This window comes from Salvelinus sp. IW2-2015, linkage group LG9 (genome assembly GCF_002910315.2).
Source record: "Salvelinus sp. IW2-2015 linkage group LG9, ASM291031v2, whole genome shotgun sequence".
Lineage (NCBI taxonomy): Eukaryota > Metazoa > Chordata > Actinopteri > Salmoniformes > Salmonidae > Salvelinus > Salvelinus sp. IW2-2015.
The window spans coordinates 32,065,984-32,073,998 of NC_036849.1; the positions used below are offsets into that span (position 1 = coordinate 32,065,984).

Below are 8,015 nucleotides of genomic sequence, written 5' to 3' on the forward strand. Positions count from 1 at the left end.
TTTTTGCGATCTTTTTTGTTTCATCCCGCACAGTATGTTGCGGTAATTCACTTGTGGGTGTAGTCTGCCAATAACCTTGAGGAGAAGAGAAGAACATGAAGAAGAAGAAGATAAAGATGATGATGATTTCCTTTGGCCTCAGCTGTAGCAGAGATATTAGAGAAATGTATCTCTGGCTGTAGACGGTCAAACCTAACCCTACCACACTGCTAACCTTATGCTAAACCTAACCATGAATTAAGACAAAAAGCTTCTTTTTTTTTACGATTTAACCTATTTTGACTTTGTGCTGTAGTAACTGAGCACCATGTAGGACCCAGCTGTAGGTCACATTCTGGTCCCCACAGAGCTGGCCAATAACATTGGGATTACACAAATGAAAGCCAATGAGCATTCATAGAACCTCAAATGACTTGACAGGCAGTTACCTTCTCTAGTCAGATACTCAAAACACGCCAAAGAAGGATGGTTGTTGGGATTCTTACAGCTAGAGGAGCAGGCTGTAGCTAGCTAATAACGTTAGCAAAGTAAAGTCCTAGATCTACCTGATAAAATACGGTTTAGCTGCTCTAAATTGAAGTCGAAGGTAAGAACACAATAAACATCTTTAGCTAGCAGAGTGAATGTTACCATTTATAATTTCAAATTCCAATGACAAGGTGATTATTTTAGTTGCAGCTAGCTAACGTTAACTAAATTGGCGTTGGCATTAACGTAACTAGCTAGCTGCATCTAAAGTAATATCCTAGCTAACAAATAGAACATTCTGATTCATTGTTGCAGTTTATCTCATTTCTAATTTGGGTGGACAGTTTACCAACACTTGGATTGGTATACCTTCAAACTTAATTGCATTGCTCTTTCTAGCTGTAATTTAATTCATTATTGAGCTTGCTATTAGTAGTTCATAAAAACTTTTTTCCATGGTAGAAAAAGTACTAAATTGTCATACTTGAGTAAAAGTAAAGCTACTTAATAGAATATGACTCAAGTGAAAGTCTCCTAGTAAAATACTACTTGAGTAAAATCTCCAAATATTTGGCTTTAAATATACTTAAGTACCAAAAGTAAATGGAATTGCTAAAATGTATTAAGTATCAAAAGTATAAATCATTTCAAATTCTTATATTAACAATCCAGACGCACAATTTTATAATTTTTATTTATTTACGGATAGCCAGGGGCACACTCCAACACTCAGACATTTACAAATTAAGCATTTGCGTTTAGTGAGTGCGCCAGATCAGAGCATAGGGATGACAAGGGATGTTCTCTTTTATAAGTGTTAATTGGACATTTTCCTGTAAACATGTTGTGAGTACTTTATGTGTGCGAGGGAAAATGTATGGATTAAAAAGACATTATTTTCTTTAGGAATGTAGTAAAGTAAAAGTTGGCAGAAATATAAATAGTAAAGTCACGTACAGATACCCAAAAACGACTTAAGTAGTATTTTAAAGTATTTTTACTTAAGCACTTTAACCACTGACTATGTTGTTGATGATGCTTGTCTCAACAGACCACAGTATGAAGATGTTTGACGATTTTGAGAGTCATAAGGCCCGGTCAGCAGAGATCTGTGGTCAGAGATCTGTGGTCAGAGATCTGTGGTCAGAGATCTGTGTCAGAGATCTGCTGGAGCCTGCTGATGTGCAGGTGCAGGAGAAAGATCAAGGCCGAGGAGAGGATAATGCTGCTCTGTTCAAAGATTAATTCCAACCTTCACATGTTGGCAATGACCTGCAATCTAATGGCACGTCTATGAGTTTTCCTCTCACAGCGTCTGGGAACCTATGGAAGACTCGGATGTCTACATTGTAGTTTAGGTAAAGTCAATCAAAATATCGACCTTCTGTCATGACTCACCCTTATCTATGGCTATTAGTAGTGGCGGTCATTCAATTTTGTCAGCCCATTATTGTCATGCAAAAGCCCTTGGGTGGCGGTAGGGGCAGGGGGAAATACATGTCATCCATATGCACTCATGTTGGGTAGGCTACTCCGGTAATTTCGCTGCGGCAAATGTAATGTTCTGCCTAAACTCTGTATGCAATGGGTTCTCCTGTTCCTGCAGCTATCCCGTGTTAAATTTGTGAAATCTATTGGGGAACATCGATAGTAACATGTTTTCACAACGAAACAAAGTATTTAATTTAACTGTTGACAGCCCTCTCTTTGTGCGCATGATAAAGGAATGAAGGAGAGAGGGAGGAGATGGAAACGCACAGTGGTGAGATATTCTGTAGCTAAAGGTAATTGTCTATTAATTATGGGGCGGCAGGTACCCTAGTGGTTAGAGCGTTGGACAGTAACCGAAAGGTTGCTAGATCGAGTCCCGAGCTGACAAGGTACAAATCTGTCATTCTGCCCTGAACAAAGCAGTTAACCCACTGTTCCTAGAATTTGTTTTTAACGTACTTGCCTAGTTAAGTAAAGGCTAAATAAATAAATTAACATTTAACAAAAACCCTATTATAGGCTATGCAAAATCAAAAACAAATGCACTATAATTGTAGGCTAAATTGAATTTGTTTATTTTAGGCTAGACAAATGATTTACCAAAGATCTTAAATCAGTATTTTGTTAAATGTTTTTCTGCCATGTGTAATTATGCGGTTGGCTATGTATTGTATAACGGCACAATCATTATTTTAATTGAGCTTTTGGGGGGGGGCTTGGGCTCATATATAGGCCTGTGCTTATGCATTAGCTCTAATATGCATATGGACGTTTTGAACGAATCATCACCTTAGAAAGCGCTGACCAATTTGTTGTTAGGCTTTGAAACACATCCACAAGTACCATGTTTTCCACTAATCTAGAGTGGTTAGCAGGACAATAGAGTCCTGAGTAACCAGGCCATTAGCGACCTGATAGATCGTTAGCGAGTTGGGTGGCTACTACTAATGCATGTCCAGAATCATAAAACGAGATTACCGTGACTCAACTGTCATGTAGAATTTTACAGGCAGCCGTGGCGATAATAGAGTCACCGTTAACAGCGCTAGTCGTGACTCATGATGCAGGTGTGCGGTAATATAGTCCCGTAACAGCCATCAACCCTGGTCCTTGGTAGTATGGAACAAAAGCCTGTATACCCAACAGCTACCTAGAGACCAGTGTTGGTGACCATACATGCTTTACTGTAGTTAGAGGGCCAGTCTTCTTTCCATTCTTGATGTTGGATTGATTCGGTACCGGTACCCCTGTATATAGCCTCCTTATGTTATTTATTGTGTACTTTCTTTTCTTTTTTTCTTTTTTTTTACTTTAGTTTGTTTGGTAAATATTTTCTTATCTCTTGAACTGCATTGTTGGTTAAGGGCTCTGAAGTAAGCATTTCAGGTATTCGGCGCATGTGACAATAATTTGATTTGATAGGTGTAAGCTGTAGTTCATGCAGAACATTTTATGTCCAGAAAGATAATGAATTGGGAAAGTATCCAACACAGGTTTTACTGTTAATCCTGGTCTCCCCTGGCAACACACTGCAAAGTCAAATTTTTGACTTGGCTATTTGGAATATTGTGAGAAAGCCAGAAATCAGGTCCCATATTACTTAGCATACTATTGAAGTTCATTTTAAATCCTGTCTTTCAGAGAACCGTCTCAAGAGAATAGAGGGCCAGTGTACTGAGGTGACGTCAGGGAGATGCTGCGCTCCCTATCTCAGACCAAAACAGAATGCTGGGATAGATTCTTGCACGACGCTCAGAGCTCGGAACTCTTTAGGAGGACGAGCTAGATCAGAGGTGAGCATCATTTGTTCTACAGGCAGAAAGGTAAGTCTATAAACTCACTATCACTGAGCAGCGTTGAAGGTTGAGCTAGTAAAGTTTCTTACAGGTCACTGATTGTTCTGTTATCAACCTTGCCTCTGTGTAATGATAGGATGTGTGATAACTTCCTTCACAGTACCCTGGAGCATCTAAAGCGTTGGCTGGTACCTGAGAACGTGCCATCAGCGCTGAGGAGCTGGAGTGTCTCCTCCTACCGTCACTGAGCCGAGAGCAGCCTCTACGGACATCACAGAGCGGACCAGAGGCAGCCTCAGCCCTGACGAGGACAAGAGTCCCATACCTGAGAATACTACCTGTTCACTGCAGACATTTTATATCGTTATCATGTGTTATCCTGGACAGAATCATGATTGGATTTCTGTACTGTCATTTTTAGGTTATGTGTATTTGTCTTTATATTGAGGAGAAAGAATTCGGTGACATATCGTTGCAAATATTGGAACGGTCCATTGTTTGTTATGTTACTCCTATCAAATGTGTTTGATTTTATGATATGTTTCAAATAAAAAGCAGTTAATTGTTGGGGTAATATCCCGAAACCACACCGGTTGCATTTTTGTTAGGCTACTGCACTATGTTGGTCTATAATGTTGTAACGAGCTTTGGCACTGCTTTTAAGATACGGTCTACCAGTCCAATCAAGAGTATTAATAGCTTAGATGAAATCATTATAAATGTAGCTACTACATGTTCATTACCATGTATGATAAATATACTACGTTCATTATAATTTATGGTAAATATACTACGTTCATTATAATTTATGGTAAATTACTACGTTCAGTATTACCATGTATGAATAATATACTACGTCATGACCATGCATGGTAAAAATAAACGTCATTATTACCATGTATGGTAAATAAACTACGTTCATGAGAAGTATGGTAAATATACTACGTTCATGACCATGTATGGTAAATATACTACGTTCATGACCATGTATGGTAAATATACTACGTTCATTAGTACCATGTGTGGTAATATACTACGTTCATTAGTACTGTGTGGTAATATACTACGTTCATTAGTACCATGTGTGGTAAATATACTACGTTCATGACATGCATGGTAATTACTACGTCCATTATACATGTATGAAATATACTACGTCTGACCATGCATGGTAATATACTACGTTCATTAGTCCATGTGTGGTAAATATACTACGTTATGACCATGCATGGTAAATATACTACGTCCATTATTACCATGTATGGTAAATATACTACGTTCATACGAATGCATGGTAAATATACTACGTTCATTAGTACCATGTGTGGTAAATATACTACGTTCATTAGTACCATGTGTGGTAAATATACTACGTTCATGACCATGCATGGTAAATATACTACGTCCATTATTACATGTATGGTAAATATACTACGTTCATGACATGCATGGTAAATATACTACGTCATATTTACCATGTATGGTAAATATACTACGTTCAATGAGATGCAGTGGTAAATATACTACGTTCATGGATTATGTGTAAATATACTACGTTCATGAACATGTATGGTAATATACTACGTTCATGACATGCATGGTAAAATATACTACGTTCATAGTACCATGTATGGTAAATATACTAGTTCATTAGTACATGTGTGGTAATATACTACGTTCATGACCATGCTGGTAAATATACTACGTCCATTATTACCATTGTAATCGTCGACTGCTGGAATAAGTCAGACCATGTTGGAATTAGATGAGGATATACGTTCATGCATGTTTGGTCTGTAGACGGGGGGGGGGGGGGGGGGGGGGGGGGGGGGGGGGGATGGGTGATTGGCGTGGGGCATGAGGGGTTGGTATTAGGGGCGTACTGATGGTAATATCTGGGGGGGGGGGGGGGGGGTTCTGCCGTGGTAAGGGGGGGGGGATCGTCTGACGTTGTTTATCGTCATTACATGGGTATATAGCTAGTAGAAGTGGTAATCTAGTAGACGTTGGAATACTCGGACCTGTGGGGGGGGGGGGGGGGGGGGGGGGGGGGGGGGGGGGGGGGGGGGGGGGGGGGGGGGGGGGGTGGTACAGCTACGAGTAGGTAATAGTTCGAGGGGGGGGGGGGGGGGGGGCGTTGGTATAACGCATGAGCTGGATATACGTTGATGTGGTTACGGGGGGGGGGGGGGGGGGGGGGGGGGGGGGGGGGGGGGGGGGGGGGGGGAGGGGGGGGGGGGGGGGGGGGGGGGGGGGGGGGGGGGGGGGCGGGGGGGGGGGGGGGGGGGGGGGGGGGGGGGGGGGGGGGGGGGGGGGGGGGGGGGGGGGGGGGGGGGGGGGGGGGGGTGGTAAATTTATACTACGTCCATTATTACTACGCATGTAATGGTTACATATCTAGCGTTCATGACCATGGCATGGTAATATACTACGTTTCATGACCAGTATGGTAAATATACTACATTGATGACCATGTAGGTAAATATACTACGTTCATGACATGTATGGTAAATATACTACGTTTCATGTCATGTATGGTAAATATACTACGTTCATGAGCATCGGTGTTTAAATATTATTATTTACGATGCATGTGTAAATATATACTACGTTCTTAGAGAATGAGTAATGGTAAATTTATACGTTTCATGACATGTGATTGTAAAATATATACTACGTCATAAGTATGAAATATCACTACGTTCATGACCATGTATGGTAAATATACTACGTTCATACCATGTATGGATAAATCACGTTCATGAACCATGTATGGTAAATATACTACGACTGTCATTACCATGTATGGATAATGCATATACTAGTTAAACATGACCATGGTATGGTAAATATACTACGCTTCATGACCATGCATGGTAAATATACTACGTTCATGATCCATGTATGGATAAATAATACGTTACGTTGCATGTATGCCAATGAATGTAAAATTATAAGCTCGTTCATTATTGAAGCCCAAAATCGTATGGTAAATATATCTACGTTCATTATTACCATGTATGGTAATATTAAGTCCTGACGTTCATGGACCATGCTATGGTAAATATACTACGTTTCTACCATGTTAGCGTCTGTCATGAATATACTACGTTCATGACACTGTATGGTAAATATACTACGTTCATTATTACATGTATGGTAATATACTACTTTGCTTCATGACCATCTACATGTGTAAATATAACTACGTCAATCGATAGACCATGTAGGTATGGTATGAGTTAATATACTACGTCATGCTATGGTTAAGGTAATGATACTACGTTCATGACCATGTATGATAAATATACTACGTTCATGGACCTATACTGACAATGTGGTAAATATACTACGTTCATGACCATGTATGGTAAATATACTACGTTCATGACATGTAGATGATAAATATACTACGTTCATGAACAGTATGTAAATATAGGCTACAACTTATGGATAAAACTACGCTTCTTAGTACCTGTATGATAAATATTACTACGAGTTCATTGACCCATGTATGGTAAATATACTACGTTCATGACCATGGGTATGGTATAATACTGGACGGCATGACTCATCTATGTTATCTACTTCATGAGCCATGTATAGGTAAAGGATCACTGACGTCCGATTATTACCAATGTATGATAAATTATAACATAGGTACATGACCATGTGTTGTAACATATACTACCTTTCTTGAAGTACCAAGTAATGGTTACAAATAACTACGTTATATTAGTACCAATGGTACTAATAACTACGGTCATTATTACCATTTGGTAAATATACTACGTCCATGACAATGCATGGTAAATATACTACTTTCATTATTACATGTATGATAAAATACTACGTTCATGACCATGTATGGTAAATATACTCGTTCATGACCATGTATGATAAATATACTACGTTCATTATTACCATGTATGATAAATATACTACGTTCATTAGTACCATGTATGATAAATATACTACGCTCATTAATGTACATTAATGCCTCTACTGTATAGTTCTCTAATGTATAGCCTCTACTGTATAGCTCTACTGTATAGCCACCCCTAGATGGCAGCATTGTGATCCACAAAATAACCTAGACGTAAATAAATCCGCACAGCCAAATAATATGTTGACTGAAGAATGTAGTGAGTGACATTCAGAATTATATCAACTTTCTTATGTACTTCATTGATAATAGTCAGCTTGGTGACTCGAGCAAATGAAAATCATACGGCTGTGTGAGCCCCCCCCCCCCCCCCC

General features: G+C 39.6%; 1 pseudogene; it reads left to right on the forward strand.

The window, feature by feature from the left end:
* The first annotated feature begins 1,527 nt into the window (after window positions 1–1,527).
* The window catches only part of LOC111968399 (coiled-coil domain-containing protein 32-like), an 8,592-nt pseudogene continuing 2,104 nt past the window's right edge, over window positions 1,528–8,015 (forward strand).